This window comes from Euprymna scolopes, chromosome 40 (assembly GCF_053919585.1).
Source record: "Euprymna scolopes isolate OS-2025 chromosome 40, ASM5391958v1, whole genome shotgun sequence".
NCBI classification, from domain to species: Eukaryota; Metazoa; Mollusca; class Cephalopoda; order Sepiida; family Sepiolidae; genus Euprymna; species Euprymna scolopes.
In genome coordinates this window covers 60,005,006-60,021,451 of record NC_136521.1, presented here as the reverse complement: position 1 = coordinate 60,021,451, position 16,446 = coordinate 60,005,006, and positions in this window count along the sequence as shown.

Below are 16,446 nucleotides of genomic sequence, written 5' to 3'. Positions count from 1 at the left end.
ATATATATATATTTATATATAAACTAACAATAAAAAAAAACACTAACCTATAGTCCGATAAAATGCATGCCCATTTGCTGATAGGAAGGGGCGCAGTGGATACTAGAAAGCTGATTGGCTAACTAAAATATCAATAGGAGAGGAGCATATAAAAACGATAAACAACCACAGAATTAGCGCATAAGCCTGAGGAGTCCTAGAGTGGATGAAACGCCAAATATTCACTGTAGCTGAATCGCCATATATATTTTATAAATTACTAACTAGCTCTACCTACGTATTGAGCACTTTTGAAGTAAATACTTAAAGTTTACGCATAAATCTATACTTTCGTATATTAATTTTATGTGAGTAAATTAAGTAGTTATATATATATATAAATATATATATATATATATATATATATATATATATATATATATATATATATACATATATATATAAACAGGAATAAAATCCGACACGTATAGTATTAAACGCAAAGTTTGAGAGACAGAAAAACTCGACGTTTAGTGCGGGCTTTTTCAAGAGTAAAAGAATGTTCGGTGATGTTAATTAAGCGTATATATAAATTTATATATATATATATATATATATATATATATATATATATATATATATAATTATTTTAGACAGGTACGAAGAGATGGAAAAAAACCCTTTGCTTTGTTTTATTAAATTGGAGGAACGGGAAATTAGAGCGGATTCACTCACATTACGTACCGATTTGTGGTGTATCGTTTTTAAGATGGTTGAATTGTCAAAAGTTTACCTGGTGATCATGCTTAATAATTTGGGGAAAATGGTGTTAAAGTCTGTTACTAATTTTTCCATCTTTTGTATGTTCATGCATTCTCTTATCGAGGTTACGTTGTGTGTTACCTATGTATATTATTCACCAGAAACGGCAGGGTATACAATATGTACCTCTTTTAACTTGGAATTTATGTTACATTTACCTTTATGGATTATGTCTTTTATTGTTGAAGAAGTTATTTTTGATTTTTCAATACCAATTCAAAAAACACAGTTGGAAATTAAAAGTTTCTCCCGTCGAAAATAGTGTACAACTAAATGAACGCCAAATTTGTGATATGCCTTAAAAACAACCTCATAAACAAATCGTGTACAGGGATCTACCTAGTGTGAAACAAATCTCTGAATACTTCGCACATTCGCTACTAGTTGATTTTGTTAGCATTATTTATTCACACATTTATTTGGTTGAAGCAGCAAGATGTAGGTAAATGGTGTGAGGTAAAGGCGTAAAAACATTACAGGCACTAATCAGGATGCTTGAAGACAAACAGGAATGCCAGAAAATTGTAATTTCACCTTCGGGCTTTACATCAAAGAGCCAAACATACGTCATAAATATATTTACATTTCGGTTGATTTCACATAATCAAAATATGTACCTGCATCTTTCTCTTCTTTTTTTTTCAACTCCCTCTATTCCTATGTATGCCGCTGCATATCTCGCGTTATATATATATATATATATATATATATATATATATATATATATATAAGTGAACGTGTATGTCCGTCTGTGTGTCTGTGTGTTTGTTTGTCTGTATACATTTCCCTACGAAGCTTGGCTGTTCAATGGGGTCAATGTTCAACGATTTGACCGTTGAGAGCTCTACCCAACTCCTTCGCCAATTTTTGGTATAAACAATTGTCATTTTAAATATAGGTTCCTTAAACATGGGTCTAACTTAATAACTTTATGTGAACCCAAAAACAATAAATGTTGAGGGGTCATGATAAATGTAAAAGTTAAAAAAAATACCGCTATTTTTTTCTCAACATGCACCTCAAACACCCGGGCAACGCCGGGCAATGCCGGGCAACGCCGGGAAATGCCGGGCAACGCCGGGCAATGCCGGGCAACGCCGGGTTAAAATGTTAGTATATATATATATATATATATATATATATATATATATATATATATATATATATAAGCGAGATAAACACTGATAGAATTCAGATGAAAATCCTAATATATATTACTTGAAGTAATACTTTCAAGGTGATCCTAGCCAAAATAGAAAAGCTCAATATTTAAGAATAGAGCAATATATAAGTTTCGTGGTTGAATTTTAAATTCTGAAAAAAATAACATATAGAGACATATATTCGATTTAAGAATTTATTGTTTGACAAAAGGAATATATACAAGGGGTTATTTTAATTTTCTTAATCCATGGATTTTCAACAATGGCACACATCATCAGAGAAAATGGAATGCAGTTAGCAAAAGGTTCAGCTGCGAATGGACACAATTTTGCTTTTCAGCACAATTAATGAAAATAGTTTTCTGAGTTGTGGAAATTATATGGAGGAAATTATACGAAAAGAGAAGTTGATACAACTTAGGTAATCCATTATCGGAAGGAGTCCAATGTCGTTCGGGGTTATAAATCCAGTTGGGCAGAAAATAGGCCTAGAGGAGAAAGTAATATTCCCATATAGCGAAAGTGTATTGCTCCTTATTGATTTTTTGTAAAGTATACGGGACAACGTTATTCGTTGTTGCGTTGAGGGTGTGTTGGTTGCTGTAGTCCAAATGCTTTCTAAAACTTTAAATTTAAGAACAGAGCAATATATAAGTTTCCTGGTAAAATTCTGAAAAAAATATATACAGAAATATATATATATATATATATATATATATGCATACAGACGCACGTATGTATATATATATATATATATATATATATATATATATATATATATATATATATATATATATATATATGGTAAAACTCCTTTAATTTGAACTTCCTCTAAAGTTGGAATTCCTCTCATTTGGACGTCTTCTAAGCCTGGACTTTCTCTAAACATGAACTGTCTCGTCATTAAAATTGTATATGCATATTTGATGTGGAGTTGCAGTAAAACTGTTTACATGGTTTCGTCAGATATTGCGCAGAAATGTTAATATTGGTACTATGTAATCAATGTAGATTAGCTATTGATAATTCATTCACACTAACTGTAAATTTTTTTTTTGCAGATTGCCATATTCAAAATAGTGTTAAACAACCCATCACAATTGCTTGCAACTCTAGAAAAACAAGTGACACTGACTTTACTCGAAAAACGTCAGATTATAGAAAATTAGATGCTGGAGTTGAAAATAGCGTTATATTGAGAGATTAGAAGAAGTAAGATTGGAAGAAGTACACTGTTTACATCAAAAAGAAAAAGGAGGAAATATTGAAGGCTGCTCCTTTCTCTTCAAATAAAAGACATGTCAATAGAAAGACTCTTCGTAGAATAAAGCAAGTTGAATTCGATCGAATATTGCATGAGTGGTTTGTAGCAAAACGGAATGAAGGTGTAGCAATACCTGGGGCCATGTTAATTGCTAAAGCAAAATCTCTTAAGGAAGAGTTGAATATCGCAGAAAATATGAAATTCAGTGAAGGCTGGCTTAGGAACTTTAAGAGTAGACATGGTATAAGACAATTAACAATGTCAGGCGAACAACGGTCTGCTGATATACACGCAACATCAAATTATTGTGACAAATTTAAGCCGATGATTGCCGATTATGGTTTAACACCAGAGGATGTTTACAGCGCTGATGAAAGTGAAGTAAATTGTAAGTGCTTACCTACAAAAACATTAGCCGGATCCGAGGAGCAGAAAATAAACGGATTCAAATTAAATAAAGAAAAACTAAAAGTAATGGTATGCGCTAATGCTTCTGGAACTCATAGACTTAAGCTTCTTGTCATCGCCAAATCAGTGTTTTCTTGAATTATGTAAACCTGATTCAAAGTGTTTGCTTCTGCTGAACAATTGTAGAGCACATCCTCCTAAGTCAGAACTATTGGCATCTTGAGGGAATATTTTTGTGTGCTACTTATCACCTAATGTGACTTCTCTCATCCAACCTATATATATAATTTTAGCTCCTTTTCCGCTATAATCGAAACCGAAACCAAAATTATGAAGAATTCTTGATTAACTTATCTATAAAAAACAATAAATTACTAAGGTTCCATCAGCTAAAATCGAAACCTAAACCAAGACGAAGAATTCTTGACAAAATTATTTTTATAAAATAGATTATTGGAGTACAATTAGCTCTAATTGAAATCTAAGCTAAAACTTATAAGTAATTCTTGATAAAATTATTTATAAAAAATATATTTATAATAAAATTAAATAAATAGACATTCTTGTGTGGGTGGCGTGTTTGCTCAGTTGGTAGAGTACTCGCCTAGCATGAGAGAGGCTCGGGTCTCAATCCCCGTTTGGATGTGTCTGACTGATGAGTCTAAATGAGGGCGAAACTCGTGTCTTAAAGTTTTAGTCTGGAAATAAATTAATATTCTCTCACATTCTGGAAATTCTATTATGAGACGTCGGCTTGTGTTATAGCTGCTTGGATGATCAAGTTTCTTGTTCGGTATGAGATAGATTCGTAGAAAATACCAAATCAGTATAGACAACTTGCTAAGAAAGAAATAGATAAGGAGTTAGTTACATATTTTGGGCATACGTCAGTAGCGATACATTTACTTGTCTGAATTTTTACAAGGATCGCTTTTAGTGCATGCCGGGATGGTTCTAACAGAAATGCGTAGAGAACGCAGGAGAATATGATGTTAGGGAAAACTCAAGCTGTCTTATCAGTTCCTCCCTGTGAAGAATGTGAATAATCTAAAAGGAATGTTACCGATGTCTGTCTGTCTGCGTCACCCATTTCTAAATTTCAAAATATATAACATTATGAATTGAATAAGTATTTTGATAACACTAGTCTCTCTCTACAATACATGGATTATCCTCAAATGGAACCTTAGGGAAAACTCAGCTAACGCATCCCTTTGCGAGTTTAATGCATGTAATATTATATACGTCTTGTTACAATGACGAGGCGACAGTAAACAACTAGACGAAATGGCCATCTATAAAAATAAGCGACATTGAAAAATGAAGAAACGAACAGAATTAATAGATATAATGCTTATTTGGTTAATTTAGTGTCCATCAATAAAATGTTATCCCATATTAAATTTCAATTCCCACTAGAATTGATGTTGATTAGTTTAAATAAAAATTTCGAAACATCTTTAAAAAAATCTTCCAAAAGATTTTAAACAAAATCTGTTCTTGTATCGCTATGATTATAAACTCTGTAAACTGTTTAGCCGTCCTTTTATGCTTGCTTGAATCTTGTCTTCAAGAATTACAGACGAATATATATATATATATATATATATATATATATATTATATATATGTATGTATATATATATATATATATATATTATATATATATATGTGTTGTGAGACCGAAATTTACCTGCAGCTGTTGGAAAACTGCTTCTGTAGTACCAGTATTCAAGAATTCTGGCGAAAGAACTGACCCATTAAATTATCGCCCTATTAGCCTCTTCCCACTTTTTGCCAAAATATTTGAGACCTTAATTAACCATGCCCTAGTCCAGCACCTTACAGATGCTAAACTTCTGACCGACCATCAATATGGATTTAGACAAGCCCGTTCCACGGCAGACATCCTCACTGTAATCTCTGAACGCATATACCATTCACTGGACAAAGCGGGAGAGGGCAGAGCGGTAGCTCTAGATATATCTAAGGCTTTTGACAGGGTATGGCATGAGGGTCTCCTCAGGAAGATTAGATCTTACGGTATCACTGGTAGAATACTTAACATAATTAAATCCTTCTTAGATAAGAGAAAAATCCAGGTTGTCCTCGACGGTCGTACATCTAAACAATATGATATAAATGCGGGGGTGTCCCAGGGATCTATCCTTGGACCTCTGCTGTTCCTGATATTCATAAATGACCTCCCCGACAAAATTGCCTCTGAGATGGGTATATATGCTGATTACACCACACTCTATAGCAGGCACGACAGGAAAACAAATGAACATATATCTAAAGTAATGGCAGAAACACTCGAGGATGACCTCCAATCAGTAGTGAAATGGGGACAAAAATGGATGGTAACGTTCAATGCCACCAAGACAAAACTGGTTTCATTCAATAATTACAAGAAACCTTCTCTACCACCTATAGCAATGGCCAACGACTCTTTATCTGAGAGTACGTCTCTCAAGCTCCTTGGCCTAACGTTCACAGGAAACATGAGTTGGAACAATTACATCGAGGGCATTGCCAGGGCCGCTGCAAGGAAGGTGGGCTCTCTCTACCGTGCTAGAAAACTTCTAACACCCGAAAGTATCCTGTACCTCTATAAGGCCACTATTCGCCCATGTATGGAGTATTGCTGTCATATTTGGGCCGGTGCATCGGCTACTAGTCTCTCGCTCCTTGACAGGGTTCAAAAGAGAGTCGCAAATCTGATAGGCCCTAAACTGGCATCTAAACTTCAGCCTCTGTCCCATCGTCGAAACGTTGCATCCCTATGCCTGTTCTACAAGTATTATAATGGTGAATGCTCTGATGAACTGCAAGCACTTGTGCCCCCACGACGTGAACACCCTCGACAGACCCGACAAGCTGCAAAATCCCACCCCCATACTGTAGAGATCTCTAGATGTAAAAGATCTTTCTACTCCAGTAGTTTCTTCCCCAGAACAGCTAGACTTTGGAATTCCATTCCAGGTCACTGCTTCCCCAACTGTACTGACATGCATAAGTTCAAGTGCAACGTGAACCAACATATCGCTGCCCTAATCACTACATAGTACCCCAGTAGATGTTTCCCCTAATCGTAGCCCCCTACACCAAAGTGGCAATGTGCCTTGTTTGGGGTGAAAATGTAATAAAAAAAAAGAAAAAAGTATAGACTCTTCCAGTACTATATTACGATGTGAGATAACATTCTCCGTTAGCAGTACGTTTTACTGTGGAAACAGCAGGAGTACTAGTGAGTACGCAAGGCGTAAGACGAACCATGACGGACACCACCGGATAGCAAACTCTTCTTCCCCTTTATCTTATCTTTGTACACTTTTAGTTAATCTATTTTTCTCACACCTTAACTGGGTTTCGTGTATTCCATCCGTCAACCCAATCTTCGGTCCACATCTATATATATATATATATATATATATATATATATATATATATATATATATATATATATATATATATATATATATATATATATATATATATATATATATATATATATATATGTACATATATATATGCCTATGGGCGTGGATCAAAGGTTAGAAATTAGGGTGAAAAGTGGCATGTTTTGGTTTCAGTTCCCGCTGATGGCTCCCAAAACATATGTTTATACATACGTGCATGCACACACATACATACGCATACACACGCATATCTGTATATATATATATATATATATATATATATATATATATATATATATATATAATGCCTAAAGTCCACGTATGCTTCTATGATAGTCATTTAAATGTTATGAGGGTGTTTTGAAGTTTGAAAACGATGTTATTTTTTGTCTTTAATATTTTCTTTTTTTTTAATTATTTTTTTTAATGTTTCAAGCGGCCCACGGCTTTAGGTCACAAAAAACTATCGAAATGAAAATTAAAGACGTTAAAAAAATTAGAAATTTTTGGTATGGATAGCGTTCATTCCTAGCAACAATGTTCGAAAGAGTTTAAGACAATATTAGGTTCAATATAAAAATCGATAACGAATTATCTCTATAATATTAAATACGTTATCAGCATGAATTAAATATCATATTTAAGCGTATCTGACGACCCAGCAACGCCGGTCAGTTTGCTACTAAAATATAAAAGAATCAGATACAATGAAGTGTTTCTTCTTTGTTGTCACCCTAAAGTAAAACAGAGCCACAAAGCACCGGTATCTTTGACTTTTACAAAGAAAACAATATATTTCGTTTTGTTAGTAACTTTGTCTACATATCGTTTACAAATGCAACAGGATAGACATATCTTCGCTACCGCACCGTGGTCCGCTCTCATAAATCTAACCTAGAAACGGCTCTGACCAGCCAGGTGTCCATGCGACTACTTATTCAGTCTATTACACGTAGGTGATATTAATTATTGATAGGCGGCATTCATGTCCCACCTGTCATATCGGATGGACGGAAATGATTTGCAATCATCTTGCGGACTTCGATAACCGGACTCCCAGTAGATTTTATCGTGCCGTGTTAACTTGATGTAATCCCCCCTCTCTCTCTCCATCTCTCGCTCTCATCTCTTCTACTCACAATACGTACCTTCTCTGTCTCTCGTGTCTTCATCATCATTCCCTGTATATATCCTCCTGCTCGCCCATCCCTCTCCATCTAACACCTATTCTTCTAGTCGTAACCACTATGTAAAATTGTCTGTCTTGTATACCATGAAGAAGTTTTAGCACGTTCGAGAAGGAATTATTCGTCAGAACCGGTTGAACTAGTAAATAAACGACAGGAAAAAAAAAGAACTACGATAGTGTGACTATTTACACTAAAACATAATCGTTCCTTTTAGTGCGTATCGTCAATGTCCTTAACGAAAGTAAATAAATCACGATGGACAATCTGAAGTGTTTTCACATTTATTCGCTTTCCCGCCATATATATTTTCTTTCGCGCCATATCTATTCCCTTTCTCACTATATATATATTCAATTTCACGTCATATATATATATATATACTTTTATCGCCATATATTATTTTTCCCGTCGTATATATTTTCCTATCATATATAGCAATTCTTGTCTACTTTTTTTTTTTTTTTTTTTTTTTTTTTTTTGCTTGCAGTCACGATATTTTCACCCGATCTCTCATATATTCACCAGTAATTTTGTGGGATCATGTTGCATTGTTTAAAGTTTTGCTGGATAGTTCCTGTCACTTCAAGTAGCTATATAAATAAATAAATTGACAGGAACCACTCATTAAATAGTACGTGGATTTTATATCTATAAATGCCATTGCAGAGCTGCTTTTGAAATCGCATTTTGTCGGCACTGAAAAGAGGCTTTAGTGTCGAGAATATGCGATTTGAAAAGCCAAGAAGAAATAGCAGTCGAGCTTGCAAAGTTGACTGAGTAGCAACGCCGTCAACTCCACTGTATCAGTAAACAAATTCCTTCTCAAAGATTAGAACTTCCTAGAACTTCATAAAACCAAAGCCATGCTTCAACTAAATGAGAAACGTCATCTAGTTTGTACTGTTGCTTGTGTCGAGACAGACCGCTTATACATATGAGTAACGCGCATAAATTAGATATCTTCCCATATTACGGAGTATACAGAAATATACGGAAAAATCGCGTTGACATAAGGGTTCTGTTTGGATGATGTCTATATATATATATATATATATATATATATATATATATATATATATACATATATATATATAAGAATATATATATATATATGTGTGTATATATATATATATATATATATATATATATATATATATATATAAGTGAAGGTGTCTCTCTGCGTGTCTGTGTGTGTATATTTCCCTACGCAATAAATCTGTTAATTTTAAGTATACATACTAGAAAATTGATATACAGGGTACTGAGTTTGGGGAAAATATTTGTAATCCCTTTTCGGCCAATAATGGTTTGACCTTTGAGAGCTCTACCAAACTCCTCCGCCAATTTTGTGTCTAAACACTTAAAATTAAATATATAAGTTCTTTGGACATGGATCTAATTAATAACTTGATTTGAGCCCAAAATACTAAATGTTAAGGGGTCATAAAAGTTAAACTAATTGACCGCTTTTTTTTGCTCAACATACACCTCCAAACACATGGGCAGCGCCGGGCTGAAATGCTAGTGTATATATATATATATATATATATACTAGCATGGGTGCCCGGCGTTGCCCGGGTGTTTAGAGGTGTATGCTGAGCAAAAACAAAAAGGGGGTAATTTTTTAAAATTTGACCCCTATTATGACCCCTGAAAAATTATTGTTTTGGCCTCAAATCAAGTGATTACGTTAGATCCATGTCCACGGAACATATATCTAAAATTTCAAGGGTGTAGACCCAAAATTGTCGGAGGAGTTTGGTAGAGTTCTCAAAGGTCAAATCGCTGAAATTTGACCCCTAAACAGCCAAATTTCTGGCTGACACCCGTCACATCAATTTTCCCAAATCTCGGTACCCGGTATTTCCAATTTCGAGTCTATAGACTAAAAATTGACAGAGTTATTGCGTAGGGAAATATACACAGACAGACAGACACACAGACACACGGACAGACAGACAGACACACAGACACGTTAACTTTTATAGATATATAGATATATATATGGCAATTAAGCTGTACAGAGTATTCCGCGTTTTATCAGCGTTGCATAAGCCTGACGAATCCTAACGTGATGAAACGCGGAATATCCTGTGTAGCTTAATTGGCCTATATAATTTTATAACTTACTACCTAGATCTCCCTATGCATTGAGCACTGATGAAGTAGATATTTAAAGTTTACTTCTGTATACTTCTGTATATTTATTTATTTGATTAAGTGATGCAGTCATTCTATGTATATATATATATATATATATATATATATATATATATATATATATATATATATATACCAGTGACTTTGTCTGTGTTTGTACGCGTAGTCTCCAACTCTTTTAAGAATATTGTTCCACAAACTTGAAACTTGACCAGCAGGAATTGAGACAAAGGGATCAATTTCGATTAGGTGTTAATAGATCAAAATTGAAAAAAATAATTGTTCACGTTCAAAGAAACTCATAGGTGAAATTCGCTTGATTTTTAATATCTTTATTCATCTGTTCATAACTCAACTGTTAACAACGTTGGATCACTAAATGTTCTGGCTTTGATTCTAGTTGATGGAACCAAAATCATAATTTTGTTTAATCATTTTTTAAAATAATTAGGATGTATTTGATAAAATATCGTAAGGAATTCGAAATTTCTTCTGTAATAATAACTAGGAAATTTGCATGAATTAAAATAAGTACAATTGTCTGTGTGTGTATATTTCCCTAACAAACTACTCTGCTAATTTCCAGTCTACAGACTCGAGATTTGATATAAGGGGTGTTGAGATTGGGAAACATTTTTTAATCGGTTTTCTCCCAGGAATTTGGCTGTAAAGCGGTCAGATTAAACGATTTGAATTTTGAAACTTTTAAACTCCTCCCCCAATTTGAAATTTTACATGCAACTTAATTGGGCATAAATCAAACATTATAATTTGATGTAAGCCAAGACAATAAATGTTAAGAGGTCAAAATTGGGTGAAAAATGTTTACAAAAAGTTGACCTCCAAGGCAATTTTTGGTCTAAACATCTAAAGTTGTACATAAAGTATAATCAGACATAGCCAAGGTTTTTAATCGGTTTTTGGCCGAAAATTTGGCTACATTTGAAATTTTACATAAATGGTATTCAGCCATGCAGCAGGTTTTTTAATCAGTTTTGGAGCGAAAAAGGTAAAAGATGAAAGGGTTGGAGTTTGAAGACTCTACCAATCTCCTCAGACAATTGTGGGTCTAAACACCTGAAATTGTAGGTCACCTAGACATGAGTCAAACTTATATATATATATATATATATATATATATATATATAAATATATATATATATATATATATATATATATATATACGCATAAAGTTATGAACAGTACATGGGGCCCAAGCAATGCTAGTATATATATATATATATATATATATATATATATGTATATATATATACATATATATATATATATATAGAGAGAGAGAGAGAGAGAGAAGATAGAGAGAGATAGAGAGAGAGACACACAGAGAAAGAGAGACAGTGAGACAGAGAAGCAAATTTACATGGACACATTGGCATGTTTATACAAATTTGTTTATATCAATTACAATATATTTTAAATTTTTTATTTCGGTTTTTAATAACCTTGTAAAATATATACGTTTTTAGACTTGAATACATTTAACTTGGTATATATATATATATATATATATATATATATATATATATATATATATATATTAATAAAGCTGTGTGTGTGTATTTGTGGTCACAAATAGGCTCCTATATGGTTGACTATTTTAAAAACTGATTACATATAATGATTAAAGATGAATCGAGACACAGGAATGGGTATGTTTGATGTGGCAGAACGCTGGTTCATTAAACATGTGGGGTCTGCGTACGCGCCTGGTCTACAAAGTATGGAAATAAAAAATTTAAAAAAAAAACGTTTACAAGTGTTTTTGATATAGATTTACATAAGGATATTTTGATAAGTGTGTGTTTAACTTAAATAGGGACGGTATAATAAAATATTTGGTCTGCGTTCGCGCCTGGCCTCCATAGAATGGAAATAAGCACAAACTTTAATAAAGACTTTTCATATCTATCTGCGTAAGTATACTTTGATAATTATGTTTCAGTTTGAAGAAATATGGTATAATAAAATTATATACATATATATATATATATATATATATATATATATATATATATATATTAATAAAGCTGTGTGTGTGTGTATTTGTGGTCACAAATAGGCTCCTATATGGTTGACTATTTTAAAAAACTGATTACATATAATGATTAAAGATGAATCGAGACACAGGGATGGGTATGTTTGATGTGGCAGAACGCTGGTTCATTAAACATGTGGGGTCTGCGTACGCGCCTGGTTCACAAAGTATGGAAATAAAAAATTAAAAAAAAACGTTTACAAGTGTTTTTGATATAGATTTACATAAGGATATTTTGATAAGTGTGTGTTTAACTTAAATAGGGACGGTATAATAAAATATTTGGTCTGCGTTCGCGCCTGGCCTCCATAGAATGGAAATAAGCGCAAACTTTTATAAAGACTTTTCATATCTATCTGCATAAGTATACTTTGATAATTATGTTTCAGTTTGAAGAAATATGGTATAATAAATTTATATACATATATATATATATATATATATATATATATATATATATATTGTGATGAGGTAAACAGTATACACATAAATGACTTGGGCGCCATCAACTGCAATCGAAAGGAAAACATTCAACGTCTCAACTTTAGTATATGCAGACAAGATGTCGTTGGTCGGATGAAGCAGATAGGACACAAACAGAAGTTGCATCACAACTCTGTCCAATCAGGCCGCAAGGGGAATTAATTAGGGAACAACGAAACGACAGCAACCTGAAACCCCTGTTTGATCGGAATTGAATGAAAGAATCGGATGGCACGAAAGCCAAGTATTTCCTCAAGGCCGAAGTGTTAATTACGAAGCAACCTAAGTAAGCAACGAATGCAAAAGGGAGAATATGCGAGCAGTCTATGGTAGCTAGGTATACCGAGAGGATGCATGAAGAGTCGCACACAAAATATACTAGCGAGTCACTCAGGGGTCACCAAGACATCTGAAACTGACTTATTTTCGCACGACAGTCGTATATATAGTACGGTATGTGGATGGGGTGGAAATTCTCCCCAGCCAATAAGATTTCGCCACAAAATCGAAAGCTTTGGGGTTTTGCGTGGGCACGTTTCCCACACCTGAAATCCGAATTACTCATTCTCACGATTTCCAAGTTCATATGTAAATTTTGATATCCGACCTTGTGTTCATTTAAGACCAGACAATGTTATAAGTGAAATTTCCTATCATCAACTTTTAGCCGTAAAAATATATTTCTCTGGTTTCTAACAATATTTATTTTGACATGAAATAAAATATATATGTTTATCTTCTGTATCTTAAATCCTTGGGTTATCTGCCGTCACATGGGAATACAAAGCTACCTCAACGTAGTTCTAGCGCTCCTCAATGGGGGATTACGTTACAATTGTGAACAGACAGGAATATGAATTTAAATATGTGTGTGTGTGTGTTTGCGTGTGTGTGTTTGTGTATGGATAAAAAAATCAATATGAAAAATATATAAATGTTTATATCTTTTTTAAAATTTACTTTCTAATTGTGTACGTGTAGGAATACAAAAAATCTTTCAGAAATAGGTATTTTCAATAGCATACATTTTTTATCCAGTCCTTCGTTCATCTTCAGTGTAAATTTTATAATATGTAAATCTATGGTCCCTCCTCGCTATACTTTCATGAAAAATACCCGTCTAGCTGAAACCACGTTCAATAATTTTCCCTACTCTTTATCCTAAACCGAAACGTAGATCCCATAAACAAATCTTCTTTCTTAGAACTATGGAACTCTTATCCGTTTGTCTGTTTTCCAGCTGACTACAATTTGGTTGCCTTCAGGCCCAGCATAAACAAATTCTTGATGAACCATACCCTTAAGTAATCCAATTTACCAAATTTCTACTACTAAATATTATTAAGAAATTATGTCATTGACACTCAATAACCCTAACCCTCGAATGGCCCCCATGCCTTGATTAGTAGGGAGCCATTTGTAATATATATATATATACTAGCAGGGGTGCCCGGCGTTGCTCGGGTGTTTGGAGGTGTATGCTGTGCAAAAAAAGCAAAAAAACAAAAAAATGTTTAATTTTTTAAAACTTTGACCCCTATTATGACCCCCTTAAAATTTTTAGTTTCGGGCTAAAATCACTTTATTAAGTTAGATCCATGTCCAAGGAACCTATATCTAAAATTTCAAGTGTCTAGACCCAAAATTGTCGGAGGAGTTTGGTAGAGTTCTTAAAGGTCAAATCGTTGAAATTTGACCCCTTAACAGCCAAATTTCTGGCTGACACCCGTCACATCGATTTTCCCAAATCTCAGTATCCGGTATTTCCAATTTCGAGTCTATAGACTAAAAATTGACAGAGTTATTGCGTAGGGAAATGTACACAGACAGACAGACAGACACGTTCACTTTTATATATATATATATATATATATATATATATATATATATGCATGTATGTGTGTGCGAGAGAGGAAGATGATATGATTGTTTTATTTTCCATTCCATTAATATCCCTGTTCCGTGTTCGTGGTTACAGTCGATAAATCTGAATTATGTGAAGGTCACTCAATAAGGATGGCCGGAAATGACTTCGCAATCGTCGGGCAAGCTATGGCTGCATGCAGTGCGTCACGCTTGTAGCAATTTGTGCGAATCGTCAATCAATTAAAGATCACCCACTGGGACTTGCTGGATCTAATGGGGTGCGAACTCGATGCAGAACTCGACCTACGCGCCAACTCTGACTTATATCTGACTATGAGCACGAGAAGAATTTATAATAATAGGGATGTTTTCTTTCTTTATTCGAAGAATATCGCCTAAGATTGAACCGATTAAACTACGTGTTCATTCGTATGAAGCTATGAATCAGTAAAATCAAAAGAGATTAGACTATTTCTACAATTACTTATTAACTGTTGATTGTGGTGTAATGCAATATTTGTTCAGTTATAGGTGGTCCACTCTCCAAGTTTTACCTTCTCTCTTCGAAAAGAGGTTAGTTTAATGCCTGATACGCCTCCTCCGGTGAATGCTGACAGGGCTGTACAGGCATCTTTGCAGTAAGAGTGCTCCTCACCTGGAGCACTGGCTTCTTCAGTCCGAATTTCCGACCGTATTGTCACAGCGATAGGACCATTGCTTTAACGAACTGTTCCCTGCCGATAAAGATGCAATGCTGCGTCTCTGCAGTTATAAATATTCAACTCTTCCCAGGCATTGCCTTTTCTGTTTGTGAAAATGTTGTTTTTTTATTACAGTGTAACCTCAAACAAGGCACGGCGCCATTTTGATGTAGGAGGCTACTATCACAGACGCAAGTTGTAGGGAGTTTAGCAGCAAGGTGTTTGTTCACATTACACTTGATGCCAGTACAGTTGGGGAAGCAGGAACCCACAAGAGAGTTCCAAATCTGGCAGTTTGGGGGTAAAAACTGTTAGAGTAGAAGGCTTTCTTACCTCTAGGGGTTTCCTCCTCCGTTTTACAGGTTCAAGCCTGCCTGCCTACTCTTTTTTTTTCTTATTTCCAGCCTTACGTAATGGATTTTTTTTTCCTTTTAAAACAAAAACAAAATTATTTTACTATTTGCTTAAAATGTTGGGTTTTTTCATACCTCTCTCCACCCTTGCAGCATCTATTTTTTTTTTCTGGGTGCATGGACTTCTTACTACACAACCTCTCCACACGCGGGAAATGCCGGTTACACCTGCAAAATAACAATAAATGCGAAATCTGCATAAATCATAACGCCATATTTAAGCGTATTTTACAACCAGGCAATGCCAAGCTGGCTGCTAGTATTTCTCTAAAAAAATAATGTCACAAACCGCAAGAAGAAAAGACTAGTCAAATAAAAATGTCATATTGGCAGATTAAAAATATTAGATGGCTAAATTCGTGTAATAGACTGAATACATTTTCATCTTCTATAAGAACACGCTGGAAACAAAAGAGTCGAGATTAGACAAGCAAATGTTAATCGTCGGTTCAGTTCTTTTGTGGACGAATGTTGCTTCAACGTTACTTAAATCCGAGATCTGACGTAAACCGTTGTGTCA